The 16,378-nt window shown below is 43.9% G+C and overlaps 1 protein-coding gene across 2 annotated transcripts in view; it reads right to left on the minus strand.

Moving 5' to 3' along the window:
- Positions 1 to 6,280, minus strand: part of SMAD9 (SMAD family member 9) — a 46,007-nt gene extending 39,727 nt beyond the window's left edge. For both annotated transcript variants that reach the window (XM_061993870.1, XM_061993854.1), the window contains exon 1: positions 6,175 to 6,280. The gene's annotated coding sequence lies outside the window, so the exon portion shown is untranslated. The remainder of the gene's footprint in view (positions 1 to 6,174) is intronic.
- Positions 6,281 to 16,378: the final 10,098 nt, after the last annotated feature.

Raw genomic sequence — 16,378 nt, forward strand, 5'->3', positions numbered from 1 at the left:
CCTGAGAGCTCTAGTCCCCATCATGGAAACTAGCACCTGGTTCTTCCTATGTGCGGTCTGCCCCTCACTCTTTTGAGATCTGCTGCCTAGTGTGCCAAGTATCCAATGCCACAAAGTCAGAGATAACTCATGACACTGGGAGTTCGCTGGGGACCCTGTTGCCCCTATGCACCTCATGTTGGCAGGGCACCCTCCAACCACGCTCCTAGCTGTGGCCTGGCACACAGACTCCCTGCCTAACACCTCAGGTCGCAGAGACACACACGTCTAGGAGGTCTGCCTGAAAGGTTACGTATGGTGTTAACACAGCAGACATCTTTTGCAGAAGACTTAGCATTACACAGCTTGGCAAGTGAAATACAGATCAATATATCATACAGGTCACCAATAAAACACTCAAAAGGAAGAACTTCCAGCAGTATTTCCTCGGACTGACCGCAGGCCTTGAGAGGGAGCAGCTGTACTGTCGGCCACCTCCCCTTCCTCCCAGGTGAGAAGGCCCAGCTAAATGCAAATGAGGGGACACGTTTCACAACCAAAAAATCTTTCCATTTACACTATGGTAGCAGCTTTCCATGGAATAACATTAGCACCTTGTTGTGTTCAAACCATATCACATATATATCTGGTTTTCCTAAAAGGCTTTCATTGTGCATCACTGTGGGAAATTGCTAATGCAGTAAGATTGACATAGAGGTTCTCCTGCACGAACATCCGCAGCAATCTGTGCTAATTGAGCCCTCGGTGGCTTGTGAAACCCTGCAGGAGGGCGGAAGGGTGGAGCACCCACAGGGCTGATGTCTTGGAGAACCGCAAAAAATAAGAGTACAGGGGACAGGTAAGCACTAGTATTAGCATGTCTTATCCACGTAAAGAGCTCATTCAGTGGCAGGGATTGCCTTGGACAAGGGGCCAATGCTCCCAAGCAACAGCACTGAGGCATTTTCCATGAAAAAAATCTGGATATGCTTGGGCTCCCTGTAGAAGTTATTTCACAACAGGACTATGAACAAAAGGAACAAGAACTTGTCTATCTAGTTCCCTCATGTGGGGAGAAAGGAGGAGACAGTTGGCCATTGCCAGTGATTTCAGTGAAGATGTGGGTGCTCAGCTCCTCTCTTAACCAGAACACTTGCTTATGAGATTAAACAGGCTTTGTATGCCTACATTTGGGACTGGGTGTATAAAATGAGGGCTGGATTCTCTTTAGCATGTAAGACGGCATGCCATTCTAACAACTAGCCTCAGAAAACAAACACTAAGCAAAAGGCAGAAATGGGGCTCTGAGTCTTTAAAAAAACATATCTCCCATCTCCAAACCCAGGAGTTCAAGGAAAACCCTTCAAGGAAAACTCAGGGCTATTTCTCCCATTCCTCTACCCTCCCTGCACTCAGCTCTGCCCCATGCAGCCCCTCCAGCCCAAGCAACCCATGCAGACCACCACCAAGAAGTCTTGGTCTCAGCATCTGGTTGTACATTTACAGTGTCCACAGGGGAAAAGAGTAAAGCAAATGTTCTTTGTCTGTTTTATGGCAGGACATGCATTAAGGCAGACATGGAAGCCACAGGCTACTGCCTCACACAGCAGTGAATTTTGGTTTCTCTACTCTAGATGTCCCTGCAGAAGCCTCATGCCCTGTGTGAAGTAATTCAAGATCTCTTGATGAGAGAGAGATAAATTAGCTACCTCATATGTGCTGCAGGGTAAGAAACTGCATGTTGGCAGCTGGGCCAGAGTAATTTGACAGAGACAAGTAGGTTTGGATAGGCCAGGCTAGCAAGTAATCATAAGGGAATCTCAAAAAGCCACATGAACTGCTTGTGCCTACTGGGCAGTGTGTGGGACTGCATCCTGCCATGGGCCTCTGGGTAAATTATTTTCCCTCTGGTGCCTTAGTTTCTGCATGCTATACAGGTACCCTGATGGGGATGGCTTTGTAAAGCACTGTGAATGCTCTTGACAAGGAACTGATGAGCTGCATGGGAATGCTTTGAAATAAAAGAAAGATTTTTTTTTTGTTAAGGAAAAGCAGGGCATGAAAACATATACACAAAAGATTAAGTACCTTTGCAAAGTATTGACTTCAGATGCAAGGTTATTTGCGTTAAAAAGGATTCTTCACTACATGGGGCTTTGCTATTAGCAGACACCACTTTCTGGAAAGGGTACCAGCACCACCAGCTCCCTACCTGCTGTTCAGTTCTGCACAGCATGGCAGCATGACCAAGTACAGCACCAGGCCAAACAAATCCAAAAAAATGCTATCAAGAAATGGCCAATCTGCCTCCTATTGTAGTCAGGTAATCAGGGTGAAAGGAAGCCTGAAGCAGAACAAATTGCAATGACCCAAGTGTCTGTTAATTCTCTTCCCTCTTCATTTCTCTCTTTCAGTGGATGATGAGTCTGAGGCCAACAGTTCTGGAGAACTCTGGAAGTGAGGAACATTTTCAAAGCCTAAACAAAGATCAGTCATAGAGAGAGACTCCAGAACAAGAGTCCACATGGAGACATTTCAGAATGAAAAGCAAAAGATGCAGGGTTTTGGCAGGGGTCATGCTGGCTGGGAGCAGAATGTAGGTGGGAGAAAAGAGCTTGTTGTGAAACGGGAGGTTGCAGTATCAAGCTGGAAGGTTGCCACAGTGTGGACTAATGCTTTGGCAGATGCAAACAAAAGGAAGGAGTAAGAAGTAACAAGAAGAAAAAATGTCAAGAGATATCTGGGAACACCACAACCTGTAAGGAAACAGAAGAGGCAAAGATGATGATAAGATTGGCAGTGGGGAAGATGGTGATGCTACCAACAAGCAAAGAGAGTGGGAAGGAAACAAGTTCTGGAGAGAATGACGTGAGAAAGATATGGCATTTCTCCTCCCAGTCAGAAACAAAGTTTAATCCTAAAGCTGCCTCAGAAAAACAGAGATTAACAGATTTTCTTCTTCTGAATTGTGTTTTTAAGTAGAGGTGACTGGATAAACTGGGAAACCAACTCCACTCCGTGCCCATCTCCACCATGTCCTTGCCGTGCCCTTGTCCAGAAGAGCTGAAACTCAAAGCAAACTGCGAAATCTTACATCTAAGATGTTGCAATAGTTCTTGCAGAAACCTGACAGGGGTCCTATAGAATGATCTGTCTAAAAATCACAGTTATTGGCACAAAATTTGGGCAGACAGTGTTTCACCTGCTTCGATTTAAACACATACGTGTGTTAGTCAGGATCTCAGCCAGGGCTCTGATCCCGCAGTCTGCAAAATCCACTCATCTGCAAAAGCACAGCAAGGTTTTCAGCTGCAATAACAAATACACAGGGCTCTAGACTCTCATTCATCTCTTCATCTGTAAAATTCCCACATGAACCATTCAAATATGATAGACAAAACATATGATGGGAAATAATTTGGGATATTTTAGAAAAAATAATTGTATTATACTGTATTCAGAGTCTAATGCTTCCTTACAACAAATGTTCTCAGAGACAGTAATAGGACAGCAATGATTCTCTCAAATTGTCATTGTTATTACTATCTTTTGCTGTTAATGTACAATAACACTAATGATTCTTTATACTTGCCTGCAGCAGGAAACCAGGCAGTCTACCAGAACAACCTTTTCCATGTATGCTTTTGCTGTGCTGTTTTTGGTTAAAATATTTATTATGAGGGTTTTTTTTTTTTTCCCCATCCCTGTAACTATTATTTGTAAGGGGTACACTTCACAGCAAAAGGAATCTCTGCACACTTTTACTCTATCTTTTGCAGCAGACAAATCACCCAGAGCATAAATAATTTTTTTCCCTTTCTGGCTCCCCTTATTCTGACAAGTTTCTTTGAAACAGGGTGCCTAGTACTGCAGATGCTGGAATTACTGTTAGCCAGTATCAGCACCAGCAGATAAACTCTAGCTAGTGTTTTGGTTAGAGGTCACTTGTAATTAGTAGTCATTGTCCTTTGAATTTAACAATGGAAAAATAAAACTTTATAGAGACAGATTAGCCTGGCCATCAAAATTACAGCACTTTAGCATTCAGGAGAGAGGATTACATGACACCCTATCTCCTGGGCTGATAACAGCAGATAGCGAAGGATTCAAATGCGAGATGCAGAAAGCCTGTGGAAGAATAAAAGGAGAGAAAGGAGGATTAGCTGTCCAGATGTTATGTGATACATTATACTGACACTTCGACACTCTTGTTTTAGTGAGTTAGGCCTCCTCTTGTACCCAGTGAAGACAATATGGGGCACTCCTGCCAGCTTCTGTGAGAACAGCTTCCAAACCCAAGGTGCTACTCAACTCCTCTACACATGTTCCCAACTTCTGCAGATACTCGGCACCTGTCTCCCTGCCTCTCAGCCTCGGGAAAGTGTCTTCATAAAATATTAATACTCAACTTTTTCACAAAGTTGTGCAGTTGACAGCTTTGTATGTGTTCATTTCAAATGCTGCACCTAAATAAAAGCTTCTATCTCCAACTCATATAAATGTACAAATCCTGATTATCATAAGGATTCATGATAAGATACACTTGACCCTTACTCCAGTCATTTTTGCAGAACTACTGTTTGTCAGCTATATGTGTGAGCTAAGAAAGTGAAGAAGAAAATGCTTTTAACTCCACCACAAAGGATAGATGGGAATGTGAACTACTGCCAGACTCAGTAAATATCACACAAGAGAGCCTCCCTGATACAACTCATAATATATTTTTGGACACATTTATTTTAGCTACTAAGTCAAATTAACTCAATATTTAAAAAAAAACCAAATACAACAAACAAACCAACAACAAACCACAAACATCCTCAGACTCTGCTTTAAAACCTAACAGGAAGCAAGCATGAACCAGCCAGACACTGGTACTTATCAAATCTGAAAGAAGGGAGTTGTCTGGCTGGATTAAAACGGATGAGGTTTGTTCGAGTGATGACATTTGTCCTACTATTGCTGAGGGGGAGAATTTTGCAGCCCTTTCTTCAGCTTATACTCCTGAAGATGGGAAGATCACTCCTACCGCACAAACGTGTGTGTACACGGATGTACATTTCCACACGTAGGAGATAACACAAGTTCCAATACTTTGTATCTGCAGTGTCCTTCCCACACCACCTCACATTTGAATGCATTCCCAAGCCGTACATATAATTTCTCAGTTCTGCCAAGGGAGAGCTCAGTCACTGAAAAGTTGACCATTCCAGGCTGAAATTTTCCTTTTCACTAATTTATAAGGCGTAAGTAATTAACAGCACGCGTGCGTGTGCGTGTGTGAGCACACGTCCATGTGTGTGTCATTTATTTTTATTCCCACTAATACCCCTTTTAAAGCAGATCTGGATAGCATCAAATAAATTTACCCATAAAATCAGAGTGGGAAAACACAAGGTTACCGCACAATACCCAAATTGTTACAAATGAGACAAACTTTGAATTCCCTCCACTTAGAGCTGCCCGGGCACGGAGATAAAATTACAATAATTCACAATTTGTCATATTGAGGGCTATTGTTTTTGGAAATGTTGGTTACTTGCTAACAAGCAACGTTTTCACTTCAGAGCCAAAGGAAAAAAAAAAAAAAAAGGAGAGAGTCCCCGTTTGTAGCTGGAACAGAAAGCCAAGTCCCAGCAATTCTGCTCCGTTTTGCTTGGGAGCGCGTCCAGGAGCGGGATTTCTTGAACAGAAAATAACCTCGGAAAGGAAAAGTATTTCCAAACGTGTCATGTGGATTTTGTTGGGGTTTGGGTTTGTTTTGGTTTTGCTTTTTTTTTTTTTTTCTCCTACTTGAACGAGAGGGAAAGAAAACCTAACAGCGGGAAGACTTGTCAGCGTTTAGCCATCCATACAAATGTTTTTTTTCCCCGCGCTCCTCCTTTCGCTCGCAGTCCTGGCGTCGGTTTGTCTCATCTCGCCGCTGCCCCTGCTCCAGCCTCAGCCCCCGCCCGCACACTGCCCCAGCACGGCGGAGCCGGGGCCGGCAGCCGCGGGGACACCGCGGGACACCGGCGCGGGCCGCAGCCGCGGCTGCCCCGCTGGGCGCAGGGAGGGATGCTCCGGCCCGCCGCCGCCCCGGCACGGCGCACGAGAAGGATGAGGGGCAGCCCCGGCGCGAACTTCGGGCCAGCGGGACCGTCCTCCGTAGCCCCTCTTCCCCCTCCCGCCCGTCCCGGGAGCCCCCGCTCTTACCTGCCACCGGGCGTGGGCCGCGGTCTCGGCGCGCCGCGGGCGGGAGCGGGGCTGCAGCTGCGCGACGGCGGCGGCGGGGCCAGGGCGCAGCGGCAGCGGCAGCAGCAGCCCCGGCCGGCGTCAGTCAGGCGGGAGCCGCCAGGCTGTATTAGTGCGCCGGGCTGGCCCGGGGCCAGCAGCGCCGCTGCCGCTGGCCCGCCCCTGCGCACCCCCCCCCCGCTGCGCCGCCCCGCGCTCCGCTCTCACACACACGCACACGAGTGCACCCCTTCCCCTCGGTCACCGCCCCCCACCCCCCCCCAGCACACCCCTTCCCCACGCTGATCCCCTCCCTGCAGCACACGAGTGCACTCCATCCCCGCGCAGATCCCCACCGCAGCACACGAGTGCACTCCATCCCCGCGCTGACACCCCCCACAGCACACGAATGCAGCCCCTCGCCGCGCTGACCCCCACTGCAGCACGAGTGCACCCCTTCCCCTCACTGACCCCTGCGCAGGCGTCACGGACAGGCACGGACAGGCACCCACAGAACCCTCCCTGCCCGCACACACCCTCATACACTTCGCCCCCGTCGCGCATTTCACCCCGCGGCACGGACACGCACCCCCACGCACCCCCCGCCACGCGCCCATAAATCGCCCCCAGCCCGGCCTTTCCACCACGACCCAGCACCCCCCGGGAGGCTGGTGACAGGGGCCGTGTGGGGTTGGCAAGACTCAGGTATGTGAGCTCAGCGGCGGCCCAGGACAGCGCTTTTGCAGCCACCCCTTCGGGTATGGCCCCCACACCTGCCCCTCAAGTTCTCAAAAGGTGTGAAGTAGCTTCACCTGCATCCTGCACCACTCTGAGTGATGCTGACCTGGCTTTTGGTCACGAGCAACAAACTCCAGCTGTGGGGAGAGAGAGTGGGAAGATGTCCATCCAGGGCAGATGGATGACAGCCAAGGGGTTTAGGGGCCAGCATTGGTCTGTGCAGAGGCCACCAGCTCTCCCCAGGTGTGCCTGCATCACTGCCTCCACCCCACACCAGAGTTGTCACCTGCATGAGTTGTCCCACAGAAACCTCTTCATCTGGTATTCACATTGGTGTCTGGGGCCATGGCAGCCAGCTGTCGGGCTCCCACTGACTGCAGAGTCAGTGTCTTCTGTTTACTGTCCTGAAAATCTTCCTTGCAATTTCATGGGCCAGGTTTGCAGGACCTCCATTTTCCTTTTAACTAAGAGAAAAAAGTAAAAGAGGATAATTTGTTAATAGGATTAGTAGTACCTGCACAGGGGTTTTTAATGGTCCCATCAGTTAGAGGGACTGGCCAGAGGACAGCAAACTGCTGCCATTACTGGTAAGCAGATGTGTTTTCTGCTTTAGGTATCACCTATTAAACCCTCATATTACCTCTGTGTAACCATTTCTAGCTACATAGCGTATTATATGAGCTGTAATAAGGAGGGGCTGAAAGAAAAATAGCGTGGAAATCAAGTGGCTTCAAGGGTACTGGAGATAAAAGGTACTTACGAAGCTGAGGCTCTAGGTAGTGCTAGGAAGTGGTGCAGGCTGAAACGGGCCCTGAGGGTTGCACTGAGGGTTCCAGTGAAATTGCACTGAGCCTTTGGAAGTCAATCAATACACGTGATTAAGGATACCATCCTGATGACATTTTCACTGAAATTTTTTACATTGTAAAACATGACAGAAAAGCTAATGTTGTTTTGAGCAGACATCAAAAAGCCACAATGGAATTACAGCTCCACAGTGCAAATTTATTGAGGCGTGTGTGTGTGTTGTGAGGATCGTGATGGAACAGGGAGATAAAATACGTCTGTTTCCCACTTTGGTCCAAAATGTCTTAACATACCAGCAGCTTCCGCACTGCTGTTTCACTTCTCCTACAGGAGACCTCTTGAGTGGCAGAAGAGACGCTGTTATTTATAAATCACTGTAAACATTTATAAGGTGCCAATCACACATTCTAACTCAGCATGGCTTGAGATTTTATATCCACAATGCTGTTTATTTTTAACTCTACGCATTTAAGACATCACACTGCAAATGCTACACACACAGACATTAGTGTGGCTCGGCTGAGGTGTGATGTGTACATTACTGAGGAACGGTTCTCTGTCATGAATCAGAGGACTCTCATGCCCAAGTTCTTGTGGGTCTCTCAGCATCTCTTTCCGATGTTGAAACCTCCAGGTTTCTCATGCCTCTGCTCATAGTTGCTGCTGCCAGCAAAGAAGTGGCAGGACAAGGTGGGTCTATATTCACCTCTCTGGTGCACAGCCTGCTGTGCTGTCTCCAGACCATCTTCATTAGCAGCGTAAACTGAAGTGTCAATGCTGCTACTGGAGCAATCCCAACCAGTGGGGGATAGCAGCAGAGCCCCTGACTACATTTATCAGTCAGTTCATAAAACTTCACTTTGATAGTAACTTCAAGTTAAATAGGCATAAACTGTGACAGGAATGAATTGCTTTCGTATTTGTGTGGTGTCAGTTTTAACTGCACCATTTTGCTGAAGTGTAGCCAAAAGAGATCCCATGAGGAGATGTATTACTAGGTCTGATATACTACACATTACACAGCAGGGGACACTTTATTTCCATAGTCTTTTTTCAGATCATGCGTCATGCACACAAAACTGTTTTCATTACAGCAGTGTTACCTGTGGTCTCCTAAACCTTCTGAACTACTTATCTTCTCAGGAGTGGGGCTTATATATCCCACCTCTCCTTTCTTCTCTCTCCAAACATTCTTTCAGACCCATCCCTGAGTCCAAATCTTCGTCTACATGGCGTTCAAAGCCTGTGTCCTTGTTGTAAGGCTCTGCTCTCTCCTCCTCCCACCATCATGACTCATCACCTGTCACTCCTCTGTACTGCCTGGACTCTGCCAATCCCACTCCTCATTTCCCATTATCCCTCTCAAGTGCCTCATTTCCCATCCTACACCTTCTAAGTGCAAACACCCTCCTTTAGCCTACACATGGTGCAACTTTCCTTCTCAAATCCCACCTCATAAAACAACAGATCAACCTTCTTTACTTATAAAGCAAGACTGGATTTGAGAGTATTCTCCTTTTTATCACTTTTAATTTTTTTGGTCTGTGTTTTGTCATTTTATGCTGGATAGCTCAATAAAGACAATAATCAGTAGAAGAATATGCAGAAAATAGTGGAGGCTGGTGTATGTGTAAAAGGGAAAGAAGGGTGAAGGAAATGTTATAATTTCTTTTAGCAATGAAACTGTGTAAACCACATAGAATAACATTAGTTTTCCACCTGGAGGGATCCACAAGTTCCTAAGAGCTGTAAATGTATTGACTGCATGTATGCACTGCTCCTGGGCTCAGAGAAGCACTGGCACTGTCCACCACTGGACAAAATGTAGCTGTTACAACCGCAGCATCGTATGCGGCACAAGAGATACTTTGAATGGCTCTGAGTGTGCTGCTGTGGCATTAGGAGACTTCTAGCCACAGTATCATGGATTTACTGTGTGAGTTCCACTTTCCTCTGGGTTTTCTCTAGGCAAAGACATGGCAGGCACATTCTTGGGAACAGCAACAGAACTGTGGTTCTGCTGCCCACTATGCCTGTGCCAGAGCCCTGGAAAGCGAGGGCTGATCCTGTATCGCAGAGTGGAGTCAGATGTGCAGGGCAGTGCTGCTGAGGAAGAGAAGCTGATTAGCCAAGAAGCAGAGACCACCATCTTCCCTCCCTCAGTGGGTACATGAACAACGAACCCAAACCCTGTTAGGACACCTAGCTCCACACCTTTTTTGCTCCTCTTCCCAGGGTAGGACTCTGCCAACCCCAACCTCTTGCTCCCAAGTTTGTCTTAAGTTTGGCGCTGTTTGTCCTATCTAAAAGCTTGGGGCTTGTGCAGTTTATACCACTTCATAGGCAGATTGGGTATCTCAGTGTTCTAACTAAGGTCTGAGCAGTTTTGACATCTCTATATCAGTTTTCATAATAAATACCTGAACCATCAGGAAGTCTTTCATCACACATCTTTTTCAGCACAAGCAGGTTAAAAACATTTGATCCGTACAAACACGTTTTGTGCTACTCACGTCAATTTCCTATGTGTTTGTGGCTTAAGATGCTAGTTCTCAGAAGAAAACCCAGGTGGAAAAAGCAGCTGCAATCTTGCACAACATTTTGGTGAATGCGACACTGCAGAGCCTGTGCCGGGCAGCTGGGTTCTCTGTTCACTCACAGCAAAGGCATTAGAATTGCTCATCTCACTACTCTTTGCTTCAGACTCTAAAGCTATAAATTCAGAGAAGCAGAAGAAAGAGGTAGGCAGACAGGTTTGGAGATGCATGTCTAAAAGGACAGGAGGAAAAAGGAGAATCAGCAGTAGAACAGACATGTAACAAGGTGCACTTGGGAAGATTGTAAAACAATAGTTCAGAAATACTAGGAGACAGAGGTGAGCAGACTGAATGGCTTCCTGTACTGCTACCAGCATGTGGATTCTGACCCTTTTGGGTCAGACAACCTGCTAAGATCTAAAATTTATCATTTAGCTTTATGGCACTTTCATCCGGAGCTGAACAAGGTGTCAACAAGTGAATAAGCACACTGTGATATGGACAAATGAACTTAAAACATGGTAACTTTCAATTACCAACCAAAAAAGACTCAGGAAAACTTTGAACTGGCCAGGTTGCTACAGATTTTGGAATTGGAAAGGGTCATTTTCTACTCAGCACCATAACTGAGCCAAAGACTTTTGGTATTGTGTGTATGTACCTGCTGAGGCATCTGCACAGGAGTGAAGTCATATTCCTTGTGATTAAAGGTTTCGGGGGCAAATTCTGCTCTGAGCAGAACATAAATTTTAAGTAATGCCAGTGAAATTTGTCATCATCTTATTATACCAAAACTTCACAGAGTACCCTGTTTCTTTCCTTTTCTGTGATCCACATGCAAAGATTTTTACTTTAATCTACCAAAGATTTTAATACATTGAGATCCAGCTGTCTGTCTTGTTGTTTGTGCTGAGATTGTTCTCTGCTGCAGAGAAAACAACTCTTGAGATGCTCAGAACAATATTGGGATGCCTTTTTATTCCAACACATATGGATTTACCTCAGACTAGCTGAGATTAGTTCCAAGCACAAGATCTTCCAGTTGACAGATCTATGCCTCCTCCTCAAAACTAAGAGACCATGTGGAGGAAGACGACAGAGACAACCTACTTCTGTATTTGTTCCTTTTTCATCACAATGTTGATAAACCTTAGAAGGTAAACTCCAGAAGGACTTTGTTTCCATTCTTTATGGCCAGCACTGGTTGAAATGTGTAATAAGAAATCACTTCCCTGCTGTTTGCTTAACCTGGCTTAAATATTCATGTGCCTCAGTCTCGGTTGGCATTGGTTCAAGAACCACTGTAATTTCCCTGCCTTCACATCACCTTCTGAACTTCACATCTCACACTGAGAAGAATCAGATGAACCATCAGCCATTTTATGTGTCCACTATTTTACTAATCTGAACAGTTTTCTTTTTGTTGAGGATTTGCTTGAAGGAAAATAAACACTATGGAAAAGGAACTGTAAGAATGAACCACTGTTCTCTGACTTCACACATACCCAGAGGTTCCAGATTCTCTGTGAACTATTGGCATCAAAGCCAATATCTATGGTTGAGCTAGAGCAAATCTTCTGGAAAAACAGAAGTGTTCCATGGTTAGGCTTATCCTTGCTGTAATGAAAAATGGCTTTCTCTGACCTGAATTTTTCTGTCTTTAACTTCTAACAATATGATCTTTTATCTTTAAACAAAAGGCCAAAAGCTCATTTTTACCATGTCTGTTCTTTCACGGCCTGTGCTTAAGCTACCTTTTCATAGAATCACAGAATGGTTAGGGGTTGGAAGGGACCTCTAGAGATCATCCAGTCCAACTTCCTGCTAAAGCAGGTCCACCTAGATCACATTACACAGGAACACATCCAGGTGAGTTTGCAAACCTCCAGAGGAGAGTCCACAACCTTTGTGGGCAGCCTGTGCCAGTGCGCCCTCACCTTGTAGGAATGCAGTTTTTCTCTGTGCTTAAGTGGAACTTTTTGTGTTCCAGCTTCTTTCCATTACCCCTAGTCCTGTCAGTTGAGAAAACAAAAAAGCTATGACCCCATCCTCCTGATATCCGCAGTCTAAGTAATTGTATTAATGAGGTCTCCCCTCCACTTAGTGTTCTCTTTTTTAGGCTAAAACAGTCCCAGATTCCACAGCATTTCAACATAAGAAAGAGATTCCAGTCCCCTGATAAATATGATTTTCTTTCATACACTTGAGAATGGCCCTTAAGTATCGAGTAATTAAGTCATCTTAAGAGTGCTTAGAGTCCTTTCCAAATTCTCAACATATTTTTGAATGGTGGACATCAAGAATCTAGGGTTCTCTGGCTCTACTAGACATCAGGGGACATACAGAGCTCAGCCAATGTTGTTTCTTATGTCTGGATTTCAACCTGTAGAGATCGCACTAGCATTTTAATAATCTTGCTGAGATAATGCCCAAGATCTCTCTAGATTCGAGGTTAGACTCCCCATCTTCTCACACCCCTGGCTGCAAATGTTCTTCACTACTGCATGTCACCTTACTTTGGGTGTGCAGAAACACACCCTCTTTTCTTGCTCCAGGCTTACAAGCAAGTGCTGGGATACCTTCCCTGTAGATGGAGGGAATCTCTGTTGCCTGAAGAGCAGATTAGGCAAAAATTTATCAGAACATCTGGTCCTTCCTTGGAAATGGGGAGGGATGGAGTCACATTGAGGTCCTCACCTGTCTTATTGACAGTCTAAATACATCATCCCCTTGATTTTATTCTCTTCCCTTCTCAACAATGTCGTAAATTGTGTCGCTGGCAAAGTAACATCTTCAGTAACAACTTGATAGTTTCTTCCGTGTCATTGTTAAAAACACAGTTAAATACTGTAAGGTCAAGAAATGATCTCTTTGAGCCCTCGTTAAAACCTCATCAAGTTGATAAATTTTTTCCCATTTATGGTGACATTTTCAGACCTAGGAACTAGTCAGTTTTTAATCAATTTAGAATAGTACAAATTCAATAGGGCTTACATTAATTTCCTAATTAAAATGTCAGGTAGCATGAAGCTGAATACCTCTGAAAAGTCTGTAATATCAAACCCATTTCCTTTACCAGCTGAACTTTAACTCAGTTTTAATTTCACTAGATATTTTTGTTTACTGGTCGTACTTACATTGTCCTCCTTAATTCTATGGTGACTAGGACCCGTGTACAATGTTTCACTGTTTTACCTGGAACTGGTTTTAGCTCTGAAAGACTTCTAATTACACCATCTATTCCATCTGTCTCTGAAAATGCTGACAGAATATTAGCTGTCTTCGACTTCAATGTTTCTAGACTTCCAAAATCTGTTGAAGCAGCATGTAGTGCTCAAAGTCCTCCGCAGTGCTCACATTTAAAATTCTTGAGAGCAAGGTGTCAGGATCTGATGGTTTAAAATGTCAGGATTTCCTTTTTAACATCATCTTCAGTTACCATTAAAATATTACCTTTCCATGTAAGTAATGTATTATTTAAGCTCTTTTTCTTCCAGATACTTTTTTGAAGTCTTTGCTTTACTAGCCAGAGTTTTATTATCTCCACTTAGTACAGATACAAATAATTGTTTGACTTACTTTAGTTTCTGGCATGCTTTACTCCTTTCTCATTGTTTAATTTTGCTACCCATGGAGTTCTCCTTTGTTTTCTTTTCCTTAAACTTCTATATCTTTTTTTTGTCTCGTATGTCTTAGAGAATCTCTTTGCATTTGCACCCCCCTGAGCCTGTCTGTTCTCTGTTAACCAGAATAGCCTCCGTTTTCAGTTGGATTGTGGTTTTGAAAGCATATCCTAGAATGTTTTAAGCAGTTGCTAATTATTATTCCTTTTTTAATTTCTTTTCGTTCTTTTCAGCTGATTCAGCTTCTAACTGTTTTCAGCTTTCTGAGATTGGATTGTGGCTGGTTTTCTAAATGAAAATTACCAAGAACATGTAGAGCTGTCTGAGCTTTCTTCTGGTCATGCATCACAAATCCAATCAAGTCACAATATCTTGCACTTAAGAAATCTCTTTAATTTAGTGCGAGATTTCTCCAGTAGTCAAGACTAGTCTAACACATATTCCTTTGACATTAGATGCTGAATTTTGGAGGCTACGGAAGCCATCCTTTGAGAGCAGAACTTTCCACCAGAAGTTACTGACCTGACAGCATTCCTTCCTGATCCTTCCAGAAAGTAGGTTTAAAAGTGAGTCTGTAGAGAGATTTTTCACTTGACCATGTTATCAGTGAAAAAGGGGTGTGAAGAAGAGCAGGCTGCTTTCGAAATACAAAGAGCGGGGTCATCTTAACACTCTAATTTCAGTTCTTGTGGGCTGCCTTCTGTTTGAAATTCAGCTTAAACTATTCAATCTACAGAAGTTTGTTGCAAAATAATAAAAACAATATTTTTGTCTTTAAGATGTTAAGGGATGGTCATATGGAAGTGTTGTGTTAGTCACCTGTGAACTTCTTAGTATTTATCATTATGTTTTATCTTAATAAATCAGCCATAGTGCAGCAGTAATCCCTAAAAACCCCTTGCGAGTTGTGTTTACTTAGGAGGTATGGCCATTTGGATCCTCACACTCTTATGTGGTTTCTTTGTATCCCTGCTGTAGAAGGGGAAAATAATGGTCACGATGGCCACAGGCCAGTAACTTCGAGTTTGGTTTGGTTTGGGTTGTTTCTTTTTTTAATCGACTTACAAGTTCATTGACAAATGTCTCAAAACAGAGACTGTAAGGATGTGTTTCATTTTCTGAGAAAACCCATCTTGGAATGTCATTTGAAGCTCTCCTCACTAAATAATATCCTCAGCCTTCCCTCTCCAGATGAAAATGTGGAACAGTGTTTGCAATTAATATTGATGGCAAACATCTCTTTAATAATGGTTTATTTTAAAAACACTCCCATGTTTTAGACAAAGATGGTATATATATGCCTTCTGGGGAGGAAAAAGACATCTTAATAAACTAGACTCTTTAAAGATATAATGAGAAGGGGAAAAAACCTCAGTGATATCTGACAGACAAGAACACTGTGCTGATAAGCACAGCTTATTTGTTCAGTGTTGGCATTAAAGCACGATACAGTTAGTAGAAGGGAAAATGCCATTTCTGTTAGAAGACTCAATGTATTTTAATTAAAAACTTGATTTATATCAATCAGATTTATCTGTATTTTCACTATCTGGCAGAAGTAAAAAGAACTTCATAAACTCATAGTTGCTTCAAGCAATAGGGGTCAAGCAATGCATCATTTTACCATGTGTTAGCTTTAAAACGAGTTGGATATCGATTGAATATTTTGCCTAGGGGTTCCAAGAAGAAAACAGTTGTGCTCCAATCCACTCCTTGCAAATAAGTTAGTAGCAGTTGTCTTGGAGATCACAAAGTTATTACTACACCGTAGGACCAGTGGCAGTAGTCTGTTTGGAGGTCTGTGCCTTTCAAAAGGAGATGCATTTGGTAATTTATGCCCTGATTTAAAATTGACTGCTATTCTTGGGAATTGCTACCATTTTCAATGTTATAGATCAAGCAGTTATTGAGTAAGGATTGCAAGACTAAGCATGTGATAAATTCACTCCCCTGGGAATCACCTGGCACAAAACACCTGGCCTCGCATTTAATCAAGTTACCAGAGGAGCTGAGTTACGTGAGAATCCGTTTTACTGAGTTATCAGCTCAGTGACTATTTGTTAGACATCCAAAATGTACAAATCTTACTGAATATTTTTACACCTACAAACATTTTTTAACCTACTCAGTGCCTTAGACAAAATGCTTTGAGATAGTGCATTAGTCTTATAGCTTCTAGTCTTACCATTAAAAAAAAGAAATAGGGAAAGAAGCAGCGGTTTTCCTACAGAAGAAAGTAGACTAACATTTAAAGATGTGCCACTAAAATATGCCTTTAGGCCACTAAAAGAGTATCCCTTAAATCATGGAGCAGCTACTTGTGTTTTAGAATCTCATCACATTTGCATTACAGGGGTGCATGCACCATTGCCTTTTTACATCTCTCTGTCTTTTTCCACCTTCCAGCAAAATGTCCTCATTCCTTCCACGGGGACATCTGCCCAACCGAGTGTCAAATGAACCTTTTTTGTTGTTTTGTAG

This window comes from Colius striatus, chromosome 1 (assembly GCF_028858725.1).
Source record: "Colius striatus isolate bColStr4 chromosome 1, bColStr4.1.hap1, whole genome shotgun sequence".
In the NCBI taxonomy this organism is placed as follows: Eukaryota; Metazoa; Chordata; class Aves; order Coliiformes; family Coliidae; genus Colius; species Colius striatus.